The sequence below is a fragment of the Thalia democratica genome, chromosome 2 (assembly GCF_965202585.1).
Source record: "Thalia democratica chromosome 2, ktThaDemo2.hap1.1, whole genome shotgun sequence".
Lineage (NCBI taxonomy): Eukaryota > Metazoa > Chordata > Thaliacea > Salpida > Salpidae > Thalia > Thalia democratica.
In genome coordinates, this window is record NC_139166.1 from 76,556,596 (window position 1) to 76,578,428 (window position 21,833).

Sequence of the window (21,833 nt, forward strand, 5' to 3'; positions counted from 1 at the left end):
AGCTTGTATGAAAACCTAAATACGACAATCTATTTATACAAGACAAAAATATACAAAACGTGACATATACATCTTAAGCTTAAGAATTACTAATTAATAAACTATTAATAAAACCTTGTTATAAACAAAAGTATGATAATTAAAATAGTTGGTATACCTTCAACTAATTTGTACAACGCAATGCGAAAAGTATAACATAATATTGGTACATTTTATACAAAAACAAATTTTACTTGAAAATAAGTAGTTTAAATCTATAAATTTGTAAGTATCACTTTTATAAAAACACAGACTTTATTTTACTATTTAAGTTGTTAAACCAAAATGATCGTCAGAAATATTTTTTTATTAAAGACTGGAAGCTGCTAAATTTTAGAACTTTACTAAATTAGCCTAAACATTTATTGACCACTATAGACTTTTATTTTATCTAAACCTGAAAACATATACACATAATTATTGATGGTTTCTTATAAAATTCGTTATTTACTTACAAAAAAAATAAGCTCTTTCTATAGTAGAATTTCTACTTACAATAACGCTGATTAAAAAATCAAATATATTAAAAATTACAAAGGCAGAAGCTTAATTAAAAAAATCATAATTTTAAAAACAAATACATATTAATAATCATTAACATAAAATAGTAAATAAAACTACAAAACTGTATATAGTGATCAATATAAAACAAAAAATTTAGATAGTATATTTTTGTTTATCAATATTAGCGCAGCTTATATAACGTACTTGAAGTTTTATTCACATAGACATGCTATAAAATTTAAGACAATTTCTTTTTTGTTTTTATTTAAAAATTAGTAAACAATATATGTTTTATTAATATGTTTGTTAACCAAACTAAAGTTAAAATTTTACATTTGACTTAGAAACAAACCCTTAAAAAAATTAGATTGTCGAAGATTAAAAAGTTTATTAAAATATATACATAAGCCAACAAAAAATTTTAATAAAATTCTCTTTTCTTATCTTTACTATTTAAAATAGCTTAATACTAATTAAACTAAAAACTATGACTGTTAAATTCAATAAAGCTGAAAACAGATTTAACCTCATTCGCACAAAATAAACCCCCTAAAATAATTATGGTTCAAATTAATTTCATATAAACTTTATTAAACTTGAAAAAAGCCTAACAAATTTTTTTTATTTTAATGAAATAGTTAAGTTTTTAAACTAGTAATTCAGAGTTAAAATTATTTTTACTATATTTTCTTATTGTTATTAAAAGAAAAGATGGTAAAACGTCAAAAACGTTGTTTTAAAATCTAGACATTAACTTTAAAATATTTTGAAAAGAAACTTCTTAAAATTTATTATGGTCAATAAAAGCAGTTAGAATAAAATTACAAAATAACTACAAAAAATCATTCTTTGGTATTCATATAAATTTTTAATTAAACTATAAGTAATATACATTTTGTTGCCAGTTATTGGCACTGCACTGCTCTAAAACTGAAAAAAAAATCCGTCGCATAATTTTATGTTACCTTGCAATTAAAAAATTACTTTTAATTTTGCTTGCAAAACTTTATAATATGCAATTTAAAATAATAGAATTGCTCGTAATCACTTCTTCAGCTTTTGGTGACTGCAAGAAGATCTTAACTGCAATTTATCGTTTCAGATATAGATTATATAAAAATGTTAAAAAGTATAATGTGACACTTTTTATTTTTCAGCATTGATGAGTTTATAAAATCACTTTAAGTGGTTTATAAGAGATTTATATTGTGAACAAATAAAATGAAAATAAATAAATTATTTAAGCACTTTTTTCTAATATTACCTTTGTTGCTCTGAATATTTAGCTAACCAAACTCGAAAAAGTTTTTTGTAAACAATTTTGAATTTTTACTTTTTCTAAAGTTGTAGTAGAATTCTTAATAGTTTATAAGTAATTTTCAATAGGATTTTTTAATCATTACTTTGAAACCTAACAGTATAAAACGCCTGACTATTTACATCTAACATGATTACGTTTCAGTCAATCATTCTTAGCCGATTCGAATTGATATTTTTGAACTTTTTTTTTTTACAAACTGAACTTTAGTTACTTTTATTCTCACTAGTACCTTTTTATTTACCGTAACAGTAGTACTCAAAAAAATATCTAAAAAAATTAAAAAAATTGAAAAATTTATTAATGTTGTATAAAAAAACTTATCTAAATTTATGAATTCGTGTTTAAAAGAAAGTTCAAGAAATTAAAACTTGTTTAAATCTCTTTTATATTTCAAATATTTTTAAATACGAAAAGTTTTATCAAAATTCAGAATGTTGTTAATTTATTTTTAAATTGTGCAAAATATATACTCGGTCAACTTTAGTATTTAAAAATATATAAACTGTATAGTTTTGTTGAAAGTAGTTAGTTTTGAATTAGTTGTGAGCATATTTATAAACTTATTCGTTTTAGCTTTAGGCTAGTCTACAATTTTACTTTAAACTCATTATAACACATATACTTTTGTTTGCTAAATTATTAAGCACTTATTGACGTCATGTTGAATTTAATTCATATTTTAATTAATATATAATTCATATATAAAAAAAGGTAGAAAAAGTAGCTTCCGTAAAACCTTTTTTTTACTTTTTTTAAATGAATTTGTTTTCTGAAACACAGAACGTGTTTAAAAATATTAACAAAGTATGAAATAAAAAAGCGTAAATTAAAAAAAAAAAGTTTAAACTTTTGCTGCCACGATTTTTATCTTATGAAGCAAGAACTTTAAATCTTAAAACAAGTTTTGATTTTATTCTTGATTTTTTATTTATTAATTTTCTTAATTTTAGCAACAAATATTTTTCGTTAAGGAGACATGCATTTAAGATAGATACGAATTTTGTTAATTAAATATATTCTCATACAGTATGTATAAAACGTTTACAAACTAAATATTACTTTATTTAAAAAGTTACTGAAAACCTAATTGTAAACAATTAAAAATATAGTTGTAGACACTTATTTCTAGTTTTTAGTATTTCTAGCATTAAGTAGATTGAGTTCAATATCTTGCTCAAGTAGCAAGGCTTTTTGCAATGACACTGATAGGCCTAAAGTGACTTGGGTTTTTGTAATTTATCAAATGCAGTAAATTTTAGCCAACAGGCCAACAGTTTAACGGACCATGGCTATTAACAGATTTATGTTATCGCCTAAAAACTTTAAAACTTTAATTATCAATTGAAGCGTGTGAATAAAACAGGGTGCTGAGAAGATTCTAACTACAACATACCAGCCTTTGTGTTAAATGCATTGTCTTGCAGTGACGTGAATTGAGTTCATATAAATATCTTGATTTTCAAGCATGTTCTTTTCGTTATCACAAATTTGAATCCAGTGTAAAGACCTTTTATTTTCTTACAGTGAAAAGCTTAGTGTTTGTATCAAAAACTTAAATCATTCCGATGCGCTTTTAAAGAAAGGTCTGATGAAGTTGTCTTCGAAGGTGTTTAAAAATCACTTGTAAATTATAAAAAACGAAGCTTTTAATAACTTAGTTTTTATTTTTAACTTCAAACTTTCATTAGTATTAGGAAGCATTGTATCAGTAAAGTACTTAGTACTTAAAAACTTTAAAAGCAGCCAACAGGGTCTATGAAACCTTGATTACTAGTAATTGAAAACGGTTAATTGTGAATAACAATTATGTTCATTTTTAAAACTTTTTTTTTACTTTTGGATCGTTCTTTTTTCATCTAAGTAGATAAAACTGAAATAATTTGATTGCGGTAAACCAAGTCATTTCAGCTATCTGGATCCGAACTTGGACTAATCTTAGCTTGGATCCTGTCGGATCTTGATCCCTATTATTTTAAAAGGTTTAAAAGGTTTCGGTATATGACTACTTAAAAAACTACAGATACTAAAACTAAAATTTGAAGTAATTTTGAGTTTCAATTTCTTTATTTAATTTGTATAGTAATAAATAATGAGCAATACATTAACTAAACTAAGACACTATGTATACTGATACTACAGTGTAAAAAAGCCGATAATTTTAGTACTCCAGTTAAAGAAAATAATCATCATTGTTTAATCTATAAATTATAACTAAAACCCACAAAAGCTAAACCAATTTCTTGAACTTGATTTACTGAGATACTTTTATTTTTGTGATTAGTTTGTTAATAACATTTCAATCATGTATACCTTGTATAACAAATAAGGATCTTTTAAATTAAACAACTATGTTTAATACTACTTAACAAAAAAAAACAAGATTTTAGTTTATATTTCTTAAGTATTTATATAGTTAAAGCTTCAATAGAAAATTAAAAATATTATTATCAATTAAAGATTTTATTGTCACTGATTGTAAAAACTTATTTTTTATAAAAATATAGAAAAAATACCAATAGATAAAACAATAAAAACTTTTTTTTGATTACTTTTTTAAATCTATCTTGGATAACATTCGTCACTTATTTTTATCACATTTTAAAACAGGAAGGTAGTTGACTTAGTCATTTTAAATACTTTAAAAAACATTAATAGTTGCGTTAAGACATCTTTTAATATTCTTTTTTTCAACTATGATTATTTTAACAATTGCAAATTAAAAAATGCTTAGTATATCAGTTAATTTCAATACAAACACTTTTAAAGCGTTGATTGGTCGTTTCAAATATATTAAAAGCCTTTTTTATATTAAACTGTGTTTGCACGTATGTTTAGATATAATTGTCTATTTTTTATCGGATTTTTTTTTTGCAGACTGTTTTTTCGTTCACACCTTAGTGACGTAACAGGTGAACGCTTAATAAAGTATTAAGTTAAATAAAAAGCAGCTTTTTTAAAATAACATCAATTGATAATTCTAGTTTATTAAGTACTTAACTTTAAAAAACCACACCACGTGGTATAATATCTTATTTAAGTCAAGTTCTTGAACAAATATTTTAATTAATTTTTTTCTTAGTTCATTCTATAAAAAAAAATATTTTTTAAACTAACGATTGGCTTCAAATAACGGTTTGATTATACATTTTTTATTACCAGTCATTGTGTTTTACATCAAATCAGATGATAAAAATTTGAACAATGTAAAAGAAAGTTATGTTTGTATGGACCAAGTTTTTCAAAAATTTGTTGTAAATGAAAAGTGTAAGTAAGTTTTATTTTGTAAATCGGATCAAACGTAATTATATTGCATAGGTTTTTGTAAGAAAAAAAAAGTAAATGTTTTTGGAAGCTAAGATCAAAGCCTCGATTTAAATGTCCAAATTAAGAAAACTGTTGAATAAAAAATTGATTGCATTTCGATTTAAAAACGACAATGAATTCAACTCACTCCAGGTTGATATTTGTAAATTAAAAAGTGAGTATAATGAACAAATAAGAATATTTAAAAGAGTTTTGTTTAAAATTAGAAAGATGACAAAAATGTGATATTTAATATTAAAGTTATTTTCTTCGGAAAAAAAACACGTTAGAAAGAAGTTTTTTGGAATTTATAACTGAGTATTCTTTTAAATTTGAAAGTATAGAATCAAAATATTTTCTACATATGCTTATGCAATGGATACCATCAAACCAAAAGACTTTTTTTCAAAAATCGATACCAATTTAAGTGTAGTTGCTAGAAAAAGTGAAGCGAAAAATGAACAAAGTATAAAAAAAGAAAGCTCTGAATCTAATTGTTTTTAACATTCTTTGATAGAAAAATTCAAACAATAGTTCCCTTTAAAACTCTAAAAAAGACTTGCAAACTATCTAAGAAGTTCTAGAAGAAAAAAAAAAGTAAGGATTAAAATAACTATATCGTGTGGATAAAATTAACAAAGGACAAAAATAGGCCGATCATAATTAAACTTAACGATGTAGCCACTAAACACGTGCTGTTAAAACTAAGAAACTAAAACATTATAAATAATTAAAAAAAGGAAATGTCTTGCAGCTTGAGACATTCAGAACAATTTAGCATAAGTATAGTTTAAAATTGCATGTTAAAATAACATAAGTAAAAATGTTAAAGTTTTATAATCAATAATACTAAGTTAAAGGTATTTTTTATGTCTTGTTATTGCTACATAAGGTATTAGGTTGTTGATATTTTAATAACTTAGTTCTTGGATTTAACTTAAGAAATTCTAAAAAATAATAAAATATTAAAATAACATTACTAAGTACGAATTTCTTATCAATAACGTAAATAGGAAAGTTTAAAATATGAGTTTATTTAACGTTATGTGATTAAGAAAAAGTGGTTTTTTAATGGCCTTTTAAATATTATAGTTCATAAAATTTGAATATGTTTTTATATTAAAGCTAATTTTTTCTTTTAATTTTTTTTCAGTTTGATTTAATTTGCACGCACATACTTTAAGCTCTTAGTGACGTCATTTGTGCGACGTAATTTTACCAGCGAATGCTAGTTTAAAACTATAGTATTAACACAAAAAATTAAAGTAAAAAATGGTTATTTCAACGCACTTTGCTGTTGCAAAATTTTCAAAACCACTTTATGTGGTTTAAAATAATTATTAAAATTGAAATTCAAGATATTTTTTGTCACAAAGAAGTAGATTAATACAACGTGTATTTAAATTTGTTCTTATTTTAACCCTATTTTAGTTATTTTTAACCCTAAAATAACTCAAGATCAAAAATTATTTCAAAATTAAAATAAAAAATTCGAAATAAATTTATTATTTATCTTTTACATTATAAGTACTTCTTAGTATTTTTTGTTACAAGCAAAACTACCATGAATAAAAAATATACATAACATTTATTTTTCAAACTTAAAATAAAAATTAGCCTATATGAAGTAAACATCTAAAAGACATTGTTTATTTTTAAATAAGGTTTTACTTAAAATTATTTTGAAGTACAAACTAGATACTTAGTATAACTTTTTATAAAGTTTTAAAATCTTCAAGTACTCTTAATTTTTATGTTAGGGTTTCAGAAATAAATAAAATTAATGTTAATTTTATTTAACAAGTCAAATTGGTTAAAACAGAAGGTTTAATAAAATAAATTTTGATTATCTACTGTACAAGTATATTTAATAAGAGTTACGTTATACATTTTGTTAGAAGCATAAGTTCTTAAAATAAATGATAGTTTATCTTTATTTTTATCAAAATTAATACAAAACAGTACCCTTCAAAAGTATTTCATGATGTATACTTTTTTTTTTGAAGAAAATAAAAGTTCTAGGCTGTTAATTTTTTCTTAAACTAAAAAATCTATATAAAAAAAAATATGATTTAATATCAGATTTCTGTTGTGGTTGTTTAAAAAAGTATTTATAATTTTATAAATAAGTGTTTTATTATCTAAAAAAAAATATTTTAAATTCCTATCGATTAAGTTTAAATTTGTAGTTTATATTGCATTACGACTACCTAAAAGACTTTTTACAGCATGAACTTTTTTTCACATAATTTTTAAGCCTCTTGTGACGTCGTGAACTTTTGTTATCAAGATAAATACATAGTTATTACATTTTTTTGTTTTTACTGTCACTAAAATTATCACTACCACGCTACCATTTTAAATATCACTTGAATTGGTTTATAACCAAAACTAAATAACTAATAGTTTTGAAGTTTTGTTTTTATTTACTATCTGAGTTAAAAAATTGCATCCTTAAAATAAACAGCTATTGATAAAAATGAAACTGTCAAAAGGTAAATTTGTTTTATTAAAAAGTGTCATAAAATATTTTTCGGCACTTAGAACTTCATAAACTTTTTAAAAGTTTTTAATTATTTTAAAAGGCTATTGAATTTTTTAAAGTTTGGTTTTTAATAATGTGAATAATTTTAATACATTTTAAACAAATTACAATTTAAAACACTTAACATAAATCTCTCACTGACATCATGACTTAGAGAGGCAAATAGCAACTTAAGGGGAATCATATTGTAAAAAATTATAATTGATTGAAAAATGAATTAAAAATGTATAAGATATTAAAAATACGATTGACGAATCTTCTAAACAATTGTTTTCATTAAAGAGTTCTTGATTTAAACTTAAAAATATGTACATTTAAAATGCATTAATTTAAAATTTGATTTGTAGTTTAATACAACTTAATAATATTCTTTAAACCGTCATTTAGTTTAGTATTTTTTAAAACTTTCGTTAAGATTAAATTAAATAATTTAAATTTTTAGCTTTTAAACGTACACGTGCTTTATTTAAAATTCTTATATTTTTCAAAATATAAAACTAATATATTAGTTTTAAAAATGATACGACTATTTTCTATAGGAAATATTTAAACATCTTAGTTATTGTTACTTTATGTGTTAGACTTTTAATATTATTAAAAATAGTTCTATACTTTAGTTTAGTTTATTGAACGACATAAAATACGCTCATAATATTTGATCCTAGGACCCGGTGCACGAAACAATCTTTCGGTTATCGAGTCGCACACTATGGATATTTTTTAAAATTTTGTCCAGGACTATACTTTAATTTGTAAAAACTTTCAAAAAAATATTTTACTTTGTAATAACTTCAAATATGTTTCATGATATAAACTTACTATTTTGAAAAATAAAAAATCTAGGCTGTTATTTTTTTTAAACCTCCTAAAAATATATTTATAAAGTAATGTAATGTAGCTACCATTTTTTTAATCATTTGAAGTGGTTTATAACCAAAACGCTTGATGTAAAACAACAGATAATTTTAATAGCGTTTATCATTAAAACTTTAACTGACGAATATTTATTTATTTTTCTGCTATACAGTTGAGTAGTATTAACTTTTGAAAAATGCTTGTAAAAATTAGCGATCAATTAATAAAATGGAGTAATACAAAAACCTCTTATAGTGTATTTGAACATTAATTTTAAATAAGTATTTAAAATGCTTCCAAGTTTATTCCATTTTTAGCTGAAAATTTAATTTTATTGAAAAATGTAACATGAACTCTAAATAAACAAAAAAATATACTTAGTTAGCAATAATATCTAATAAATTATCAACGTTATTTTGATTTCAAAGGTATTAAGAAGCTATTAAATAAAATTGAAATACATATATACAATAAGTAAGCTATTTAATAAAATGTTTTGAAAAAATATCTGCGTTAAACGAAACATTTTTTTTTTCTGTTTAGTGTAATCTAAAATCACTTATATCAAAAACTAACAAATGTAATAAGAACAATTAAAAAGTAAAAATAAGTAAAGTTATTAAAGATTTGATAAGTATTGTAGTAATTGAATTTAATCAGTTGTACAAACAGTCTAAAGTTAAATAAGTTACCAAAAAGTACAATGTTTATAATTGTATTATTTTAAATTAAGGCGTATCTATTTATATAGCTAAATTAAGTTTATTAAGCTTAACGTTATTAACTTTTAAAGTAGTATGTATCTAAAGCTTAGTTTTTAGAATCAATGATTAAAATTATAAGTTTGTTTTTAATAAAACCACTTAAAAGGGTTAAAAACATATCAAAAGCAGATAATAATAACTTACTTAGTTGATTACGTTTCAATATTGTTTAGTTTTAACTTTATCAAAATTGATTTAAGATTTAAAAGATTAATAATCTAATAGTTCACAGTAATTTTAAACAATAGTGAAACAAAGGTGATGATTTCAAAATTTGTAAATAATTTTTAAACTTCTTATAATCGACTTTTTTATTGTTATAAGCTGTATATACAAATCATCATAATTTAAGACTTAATTATGTAACAACCAACTAAGTATAGATACAGAGCTTTCTTTTTCCTGAGTGCGATTTTTAAACATAACAAAAGATTAAGTTATCAAAAGAGAGTGCTTACCTAAGAAATACCAGCTTAAGTAAAAATCCGTGTTTAGAAATAAAAATTTAGTCTAATTGCATAATTAAGCAGAATACTAATATTTTAAAAACCAAGATCTATAGCCAGACTATTGTTTTATAAAACTAAAGTTTTAGACATTCTTGTTCTTTTTACTGATCACATCTATCACATTTTTGATTGTTTTTCAAGGGCTTATTTATAGTTTGTAAGATTTTAGTTGTAAGAAAATACTTTAATGTTGAATAATAATATTAATTTTTAATGACTTGAAAAATATCAAAAAAAAGCTTATAATAGATAAAATTGTGTTGGTTGTTTAAATACTTAAGTAGTTGTAGTTTAAAGTATCTAAGTTATACTGAAAAAGACTTGAAATAATGTTCCTGATTTCTAAGTTTATTTACAAATATACCGTTAAAAAAAAACTATATTTGTAGAATTCTAAAAATATTAAAAAAGAAAAAGAAATAAAATTATATGTTTAGTGTGAATTTTATTGAAAACGTTTATAGTTCAAGTAATTTTAATACGTTGATAACAGTATTTTTTTTTGTACAGATTATTTTTAAACTATACTGTCAATAGTTTCAGTCTGAGAAGTTTTTCAACCAATTAAGAAAATATTAAACTTTAAGTATTGTGTCTATAGTTAATAAGACTTTATTTATTTATATCTTATAACCATCATAGGACAACACGGTCATACACATAGTAGCACAGTTATAATTCTGCTGGTAGTGTTGCAATCTACTGTGATGTGACAGTTGTATTATTGCGATCTTAAAGTTGCCAAATGAAAAAGTTTTAACCTTTCGCAAGACAAATTAAATATTTCTGCGATACCTGTCTGTTTGCTTTGTGTTTAACATTTAAACTAGCTTTTTGTCATTGTTATAACTTAGCAAATTTAACAATGTAATGTTTAAAAAAAATGTCTTCTAGGATGACCAAACCTTTAATAATAATCATGTACGTTTTTATAATTTTTTTCAAACAGTCTAGGATAACATTTTGCCTATAAAAAATTTGTTTATTATTTAAAAAAAATAAAATTTATAAAACTTTTTATTCTAGAATAAATTGTATTGGTTGTGTTGATTTGTTGTAGTTGATAGACTCAGGAAACATATGTTTCTACTTTTTAAATAATATTGATCTTACCTAAAATTTTTACTTTTGTATGTTCAAAAAATTTTAAAGCTTTTTTTACATTGTTATGACTTTTACTTGTATTCGCAGAATAGAAATACTATTAAAGTTAAAACATTTTATTGCTAGTTTCCGACCTTAATTTAAGTATTTTTTTAAACTGCTTAATTTTACCAAAAAACAAATTGAAATTTTTTCCACAAATAAAAAAAAGAACTAAAACTAGTTTTAAACAATAATTACTTTCTTATGCGAGTAAACCCTACATTAGTTATGATTGTTTGATATTTCAAAGAACACTGTTGTTGTATATTAATTGTCGATTTATTCATAGTCCACAGTAAAACTATAAGTTTATTCATTAGTACAATCACAGTCGCTCGTTTTACAAATATATTAAAAAAAGATTTTATAGCATAGTATACATTACTTTTAAAACCTATTAAAAAGCCATTTTTTAATGGCTACATATGAAACAAAGCTCATTTTATTTTCTGTTTAATTTTATTAACGATAAAAATAAAAACATTATTGTAATTCCTGTAAACTCGTCGATGACTTATTTAACGTTTAAAAATCAATTTTATCAAGTTGGAAGAAAATACTTTAGTTAATTTATTCCCAGAATAAGTTTCTAATAAGTTATATTGATAGTTTTAATATTGTAGAATTTTTAGCATGCGCTCTATTTTGATCGCAAATATATTAAGCTCTTAGTGACGTCATGATGCTGATAACCGCAAATTATCGCGTAATAAAATTAACATTTGTTTAAAAAGAAAATTTAGAGCTATACAGCATTAGTAGCAAGTGAGTTCATTATTTTAAAATCACTCAATGTGGTTTATAATTCAGTAAATATTTTGCGAGTACTATTGTTTATTATGACTGTGTTCTTTAAAAGATATCAACTTGGATTGTTTTAACTAAACAAACAATTTTTACTGCTTCCAAATACCTTCTATTAATAAATATTTTTAGTATTTATTATACAACTACTCTACTTTCAAAGGTCTTATATTAATTAAGACTTAAAAATATTTTTAAAGTTTATTAGAGTATTAATATTTATTAAATAATCTGCGAGTAACATTTTTTGTGTTATTTATGATTAGAAAGATCACAACTTTGTTTGATTAGTTAGATGGTAGATCGATTTTTGTACTGAATATTTGTAATGTACAATGTTCAATTCTTACGTCATATCGTTTTTGTTTTTTTTTTAAACTTTTGCACCTTTGTTTACCAAAGTGCTTTTTTTTTAATTAGAACTGGCTTAAGATTAAAGAAAATCTTTTTTGAATTTATGAAACATATGTTCCTGAATTCTTAAAATCGTACATTTCAATAATTTCTATATTTATATACATATAAAACTAAAACTCACAAAATAAGCTTTTGCTTGCAACAGCTGTATCTGCACTTAATACACGTCTTCAGCCAAGTTTTAATCAAAGAAAAGCAAACTTGTAAATACAGCAATACTATTTTACAAAATTAGGAGTGTGTTCTATAAAAGACATTAACTTGGATTGTTTTAACTAGACAAACAATCTTTATTGCTTTTTCAAATGTCAATTAAATAATATTCACGTAATAATACGATAGTTAAATGATTTTAAACAAAACTATTAACCGACATTTTAGATAAATTTTACAGCTAGCTTGTAATTTGTTTCTTCAGTTTAGAGATAGAGATTTTTTAACTTTAAAAATTTCGATATTTTTCTGTTTTGCTCAATTTATACTCATTTTTTAAACTATATTATTTTTCGTTCTTGTTAATATTTCCCTTGTTGTTGATAATTATTTAATATATAATATATATATATATATATATATATATATATATATATATATATATATCATTATTTTATTATCACTATAAATTAAGTTTTCTTTTGCTTTTAAACATTTAATTATAAATATAATATGATAACTGAAAAAAAAAAAAATTGTAGAATTATTTAAAAACTTTTACAACTTACTTTTTACTTTGACAAGAGTTGTGATCAACTTAATGTATTTTGCACGAGGAAAGCTGAAATGATTATATAGTTTATGTTAATTGATAGTCTTATTATAAGTATAAGTCTGTATTTTGTGAACTCAAGTTTTTTATTCATAATTAAACTAACTAACGGGAGCTAGAAATAAAGTTTACGTTTGAGTAAAAAATATTTTACTTAAAGTTTAACTTACTATAAAACTTATTACAAAAATAAATTTTGGTTACCTTATTACAGATTGCAATAAAATATATACATTTTTAGAGTTTTACTAATAATATATGCTAATTTCTAATAAGAACGAAATATATTTTGAAAAGGTAAAAAATGTAAAAGTAATTTTAATCGCTTAGTGTTGGTTGCAAATAAAAAATAAGATATACAAAAAATGTTGTGCTATAGATTAATTTTTTAAAAATCATCAAAATTTTAGTTTAAAATTGAAATTACAGTGAATATGTTTAAGGTTTGTAACAAAATATTCTAAGTTTAAACAAAATTGAAAATGTCGAATAACTAGTTTTTAGGTATCGAATTGTTGGCCTATTAAAAAACTTTAAAATCAACTTGATAAGAAAATTAAATAAAAATCTCACTATAAAGTCAATTTAAAAGCACTTATTTAGCACATGTATTAAACACAATGATAAAAAGAATTAAAACACTAAAGAGTATTGTAAAACTTTTATTAAGTTTTCGACAATAATCTGTTATAAAACTGAGCTGTGTTATTTTGTCGCAAAGTTGAGGTCTACTTTATAATTAAATAATGCGATTTTAATTTTGCTCGCAAAAATTTAAGCTCCTAGTCACTTTATGAAAATCATAATCATAAATATTTGTTTCAAGCTTTAAGTTTATTAATAAAGGCTTTCAGTCGATTTTTAATATCAACAATCTCTTCAACTTCGTAATTAATTTTAAAACCAATGGATGTGGTTTATAAAATATAAAGTGATTATAAAAATAGTAGTAGTTATTAGTAACTTAGGCTAAAAACCGTGAACTATCCTTTCAGTACTAAGTAAATAAAAAAAAATAATTTTAATAAATGCAAAGCTCGATTTAATACAAAATAACTCTTTTGTTTTTTTCTCCGTAATAGCCAAAATAGCCGTAACTGGGCTGACGATTGTGATCACTCGTTTCAGATGTATAAGTTATTAAGTGTTGAGTGTCAAAATTTTCTAGATTGCAATTACAAAAAATATTAGAAATTTCAGTTGATATCTGTTTGTATTTCAGATAAAAATAAAACTAGCTACTTTTTACTGAATCACCATGCTTTTTCTCATTTAATATATGTTTGATTTTTCAAAGAATGTTATGTTATTATCAGTTTTTTTTGAATAAAGTTAAAATTCTTAAAACCAACTGTTATTGTTTAAACAAATGTTAGCAAGTAATCTTATTTAAAATAAAACTAATTTTTATTTTAAATAGAAGTTGAATAACAAAAATACGGAAAAAACCAAGTAAGCATATTAGTTTTAAAGTAATATTTTTAAGACACTAGTATATTTAGGTAGCTGTCAAATTTACTCGAGCGTACAAAAATGCTTGAAGATACTTTTGCACATAAACACTTTTGAACAAGCAGACAATTTTGCTCGGTGAAATTTTTGCACGGGTTATATTTATTTTTTATTAATTTTAATTTTTATTTAGTTTTAATTTTATTTAGTGCTATTACTGTTACCCCAAACCTTTACATTGGGTCGGTAAATTTTTGTTTTAATTAATTTTTATTTGTTCAGTGTTTTTAAATTGTATTAATTTTTTATAATTTTTTCTTTTTGGTTTTTTCATTAAGTTATCTTTTTTTTTAGCATTCTTCCGTTTTTATAATCTCATTCAAAATTGACCCTCTTTTGGTGCCATAAGCAAAATGGTCTTAGTAAAGTTTTGTTACCTCGTGCCAATTAGTCCCCTCGTGAAAATTTGTCTTTGTGCAAAAGTATCTTTGTGAAATTTTGTGCCCGCGTGCAAATATTTCTTCGTAAAGTTGTTACGCGTTTCCTGTATATAATATTCATTCGATTAAAACGAGCCAAGTTAATATTTTTAAAAGTACGCAACTGCATTATCTATAAATTCTTGCAAGTTGTTCATGCTAACAAAACCACTTCGAGTAGTTGTGAAAAAAAGGTACTTTCAAGCTGTTATAAACAGGAATTTCGAGCATTACATCTAGTTTTATTAATAAGTTTATCCTCTAAAAAAAGAGTTCGCATTTTTTTAACTTCCTGAATTCACAATTAATTAATAAATTTTGCGAGCATACTAAGCGTTTTTAATTTCTAATTTTAATAACAATAGTAAATCGATTTTAAAATTAGCTTTTTCACAACGCACATTTTTATTGCTAATTTTTTAAAACCACTTAATGGTTTACAAACTTTTAGTTTATTTTTTATTGACAAATGCATAACTTTACTTAAAGTTTTTTTAGGATTTTTTCTTTTGCTCGCATGAATTTAAAGTTCTTATTGACGTCATTTGTGCGACAAAATCTTACCTGCAAATGCAGGTTTAAAAACGAGGTCATTAGTAAATAAAATTTAAAGTTATTTGAATTTCTAATATCATTATTTAGATCTATGTTTACAAAATTTTCAAAACCACTTTATGTGGTTAAAATAAATATTAAAAAACAAAAATCAAAGTAATTTCGTGTCGCATAGAAGTAAAATAATACAAATAGATCTTGTACTTGCTCTCATTTTAATTCTAAATAGCACCTTAGAATTAAGACAAAAATGTGTTTATTTTTCAAAACTACTTCATTTTTTTAGTTATAATCAATATTGTATAACTATGTAGCCCACATAGTAATTGTTTTATTTTTAAATATTAGTTAAAAAGTAACTTACAAAAAGTGTACTGTTTAAAGCCAATATTTGTTTATGATATAGTACTATTAATATATTTAATAAAGTGCAAACTAAACACTTGTAAATGTCTTTATAAAGTTCTAAAATTAAAGGTCCATGAAGTTTTTTTAGAGTATTTCAAAATTAAATAATTAATGCTTCTAAATAAAATAATGTAAATCTAACAAATAAGTTAGTTAATAAACTCAGTTTTAGAAAATATTATTTTGTTTACTTTTTGTATAAGTATGCATAACGCCAGTTATGTTATACATCTTATACAAAATTTATATAAATATTTTCATACTTATGATATCGTTTTTATTTTGCAGTTTAAAATATACAGAACAGTGTAGGCTAAATGTCCAAACTTTTTTTTTGTATCTACTATTTGTTTTAATGAAAAAGTCAATTAAAGACTGTTTTTTTTAGAAAAATATTACACAATCAATGCAAATAATAATATAAAGCAATATCAGGCCTCAAGTAGAAAGACTTAAGTTTTCAAACTAATAGTATATTTTTGCTTAAGATATTGTTTGATTAACTGTAGACAATCAGGTTTTTATTTAATGCTTAAGATTAATTTCATATTTTTATTTCTCATTACGAATAATTTTAAGCAACTTTTTAATCTGAAATAAAAATTGTTTCTTTTTTTTTCCTAAACCAATCAATTGCAAATTGTAATAAAACTTTTATTTTTATAATTTTATCATGTTCAAAAGAGCTTAATACTTATAAAAAAACGAAGTTTTTATTATTAATTAAAACAGTGTAAAAAAATCATAGGCACTAAATTTTTGTTACGTCAAAACAAACAAACAAAAAACTTTTGCACATAAATCATAAATATTTTAATTGAAAATGAGCTAAAGTGTAACTTAAATAAAATGTTGGTGTTTAATATTCTAAAACAATAAGCAAAAACGAATTTTTGATGTCTTTTTATTGTTACTTAAGGTAATAGATTATTAGTATTTTTAAAACTTTAACTTATAAAAACTTATTAAAAAAACTTAATATTATAATAGTTTTGCAAAATAAAATGTTATTACAAGTAACATAAATAAAAACTTTTTAAAATAAATATTCATAAACTTATGTAGAACACAAATATATAATTATTTAATGTTATTTCAAACATTACAGTTTATAAATTTAGTTTAAATTTTTTAATTAAAACTAAACATATAGTTTTTTTTGAATTTTTTATTTGAATTTTTTTGTTTTGCACTAATTTTAACCTCCTAGTGACGTCACTTGTGCGACAAAATTTCAAACGAATGCAAGTTTTAAGGAATAAGAGTTATATAAAAAACTACTGTTATATTAGTCTTATCACAACAAATGCGTTTTTGATGTTAAATTTTCTAAACCAATTTATGTTGTTTTAAAAAACTATTAAAAAACAAAAGCTTAGATAATTGTTTGTCACATAGAAGTAAAATTTGATAAGGTGTATCTAAGTTTGTTGTCAATTTAACTGTGAAATAGCACCAGATTAAAAAAATTTGTGATTGAGTCAAAAAATGATATGATTTTAAAAGTATTAAAAAGATTAAAATAACATTTATATAATTACTACGTACGTTCAGTTACAATATGAATTTAACAACCATAAAATCCAAATAACACGTTTTAATATTAAATTTGAAATAAAAAGTAACTTACTAGAAATTAAGTGTTAGAAGACATTATTTATTTTTGATAAAGTTATATTAAAAACTATAATTGAGTTCAAAGTAAACATTTAGTTAGAATTTTCATTTAGTTTGTAAACTTTCAAAAACTATAAGTTTTACATTAAAAATTTCTAAAGATAGATAAATTTAAAGGTTTGTACGCTTAATAAAAAAAAAATAAATTAAACGATTTCAATAATTTTAAGTTTTTTTATTAACTCTGAAATGTATATATAACGCGAGTTAAGTTGAATATATTGTACGAATCATTAATAATAATAAAAAAATATATGCTTTTGTTTTTAGTTAAAACATTACACAATAACACATGGCTAACGTAAAATTATTTATGATATACAGTATACACTCTTTATTCTAATGATAAATAAGTAGTTCTAGGCTCCTATTTTTAATAAAGAAAAAAACTATACTTTAAATAATAAAACGTAATACTAGTATTTTCAGCTACGGTAATAAACATTTCTAAACATAAACGAAGATATTATTTTCTTTTAATTATTCTTATTAATTTGTTATAAACTTTGCTATTCATTTAAAACGAACGCTTTTCGAGTATTTACCTAAAACAGTACTTTATTTAGTCTCTACGAAATAAAAAAAAATATTTGTAAAAGTCAATGTAAATATGGCTACTTAATAACTACTTAATACAGAATTTATATGTTAGCTAACAAACACAAATATTTATTTTTTAAAACTGAGCAAGCATTTTATACTTGATGCTTTAAAACATAAAGTTAACACTTGGTAAAGTTATAATTCGATAAAAAACTGTAATTAAACGTGCAGCTACAATTTTTTTTATTGTAATTATAATAGTTTTATTTTTACTTCGATCTATACTTTAAAGTAAAACTGTCTTATTCTTATTAGAAGTAAAATAGTATAAGGTGTGTATAAATTCGTTCTTATTTCAACCGTAAAATAGCTCGAGATCATAAAAAATCATGATTAAGACAAAAAATGTTATGATTTTAAAAGTTTTAAAAAAGATTTTAGGTTTTACAATTTTAAAATTCAAAAACCTTTAAAGTTATTTGTCACATATAGGTATTTGCTGTGGATGTTGGTTGGCCAACATCCAAAGTCTCAATTAAGTCTGGTTGACTATCAGTGAGTAGATTGTAAAACTGACCTTTTTTCTAATACTTTTCCTTAAGGCAAGTCGAATTTCTAGCGCGTTTATAATAAATTAAATATTATTTTATGCTTACTTGTGTATTATCAGTGAAATATGTCTTAAAATACTAAACACTTTTTTATACTATTTTAAAAAATTATACAAGACAATTGAAGTATTGTGTCTAAACCAGAAACATAGATAACGAAATCTCTCTTTAAAATATATTTTTCTTTTAAAACTTTTATAAATCAAAAACTGATCAAACTACAAACTTAATAATAAACAAACATTAGTCCAGTAAACTATAAACTAATAAAAGAACTGGCGACTATATAAATCTGTTTCATAAGACTTCGAATAATTAACTAAAGCTTGAAAAAAAAGATTAGTAATCAATAAACTCTAGAAGACTAAATAACTATCAAACATTTAAATTTAACTTAAATATTTCAGCATATAAACACCAGTTTATATATTAACTTAATTTATAAACAATACTTTCAATTAACATGCAATCTGAAATGTTTTATTAAAATTATTTTAGTTTATCCTTTTTTAAGCTGGGCAAAACACCACTCACTGCACAAATCAATATTTTTGGTTACATGTTCACCCTTCACAAACCCTTTTTCTCATTGGCTTATTAAGATATTGCCTGATTATCAGTTTATTCCGAACATGGCCATTGTTGTCTGGCTCTCATTATCATTGTTATAAATAATAAATAATACAAGTAAATGCAGCATTTCATTACACTTCTTGTTTAATTTATGAAAAATAATCTTCACTTTAGCTTCTTCTTGCCTCTTGACTCAGATTCGAGAAAATTTTATTTTTGTGAATTTTTTTCTAAAAATCTATTTGATCTAAGTAGTCTAGGTTGAAATTTTGGTCTAAGTAGTCAATCTTCCAAGAGGGGTTTTCTATAATTATATTTATGCCTATGCTTTTAGTGAATTTTTTTTTTTTTTTTAATTTTTACTATTTGTACATTGCTTAATTTTTTTTCTACAGCTATAAGTTCATCATCTCTATATAATCCAATTATTAAGTTTGGTAAGATATCTTTTAATCCCTGCAAAATGTATAGCCCAACTAGTTCACAAATTTCTGCCCCGTGCTTTCCACCCATTGTGATGTCAAAAAGTTTGTTTGCATATTTGTTATTTTTTCTTTTTATCCATGTTTCTTCTTGGTTATATAAGACAGATTTTGTTGCATTGAACATTATCTTTTTTTCTTTTGTTGTAATTTGTGTGGTTTTGTTAGCACAATTTAGAGCATTTTTTAATAATTTTTCTGTTATTGATGGGTAAAAGTTTTCTCTATCAAGTTTCATAAATTTGTATTTGTGCATTTCTAGGTTTTTGTACCATTTGATTACTTCTTGTGTACTTTTCCATTGGTTGTATTGGTATGTTTTTCTTAAGTTGTTGTTGATTTTGTCTATGATAATTTTACTTATTTGTCCTATGTCAGAATAACATTCATTAATTAGTCTGGTTTTTGGGTTATTGTTAAAGTCTACTTTGTGGTCTTTCAAAGTTATGTAGCATTGTTTGTTTGGTAAGTGGTTAATTATTATTTTTCAAGTTTAAGATTACTTACAATTTCATTTGCTTCTTTGTTTATGTTATTTACTATATTTTTGTCACTTTTTTAGTTACAATCCTTAATTATTAGCAAAATTGCAATTAAACTTGCAAGTTAAAGAAAACTTTAAAGTTTTATCATAAAAGACAGTAATTAAAAAAAAATTTTTAATGTCTTATTATTGTTACCTAAGGTATTAGATACAAATATTAAAAAAATTTTTTTTTAGTCTCAAACTTCTAAAAATTTCCAAAAAATCATTTAATATTGTATTAATTTGGCAAAATAAAAAATTGTTATAAAATAAATATAAACATTTAAATAAAATTATGTATAAGATATAAAACTATAGTTTTTTAATTTTCTTTTAAACACTAGTGTTCACAAAATTTGTCTAAGATTTTATACTTGGGCAAAACAATATAATTTATTTAAAATATAATTTTTAGTTTGCTCGCACAAATTTTTATCACCTAGTTACGTCACTTGTGCGATGAAATTAAAACAGCAAATGCTAGTTTAAGATGATAGTATAAACAAAAAATATAATAAAAATAATAAAACTTTTTACTAAGCTTGTTTCTAAAGCTCAATTTTTAAAACCACCTTATGTGGATTGAAATAGTTAATTTATACACAAATCAAACAAATCGTTTGTCACATATAATTTAAACGATAAAAAATGTTTTAAAATCCGCACACAGAAACTCACTTATGAAAATTAAACTATTATAACAGTATAAATTAAATTAACAGTTATAAACTAAAATAAAAACTATTTAATGTATATTAATTTCATGAAACGGCTTAATGTTTTTTATTAAAATAACTTAAAATACTAAACTGTATCATCTTTAAAAAAATGTGTGTTGGTAACTAATATGGTACTTATATAATAAGTCTAGACATTTAATATCATAAACATCTTAGTTTTAAGCAAGATAACGTTATACTTTAGCAACTAACAAAAACCATAAGCAAAAGCATTACTCAAAACTATAAAATATAAAAAAAAAACGTTGCAAAAAACTCTTTGAAAGTTTATATTTTACGAACTTTTATCGCAATTTCAATTTACTTTTTTGCATAAGTATCACTTTACACAAATTTTTTACCACTTTATTCTGCTTGCAGAAATTTTAAGCATCTAGTGACGTCATTTGTGCGACAAAATTTTACTCGCAAACGCTAGTTTTAGAAGAAATGATAAACCAAAAACAAAACAATACTTTTAATCTCGAGGTCACGTCTCATATTCATTTTATAATTTTTCAAAGCCACAGTTTGTGGTTTAAAAAAGATATTACGAGAACTAAAGAAAAAAAAAAATCCTGGAAGAATGATAATCTGTCTTTTTCACATTTTAAGCTATAACATTGTAGTCTTCCTATAATTGTAAAACATAATTTATTGATATAAACGAAGTTAATCAAATTAAACCAAATTAGCGAAAAAGTTTTAACTTAAGATATCATTTTGCTTAGCTAACCACATTTACATTCTCGCGGGCCGTATTTTTCTGGCTGTATTAAATTTAATAGAAACGTGCTTGCGGGCCGCTGATTGCCGAACCCTGGTCTAGATAGAA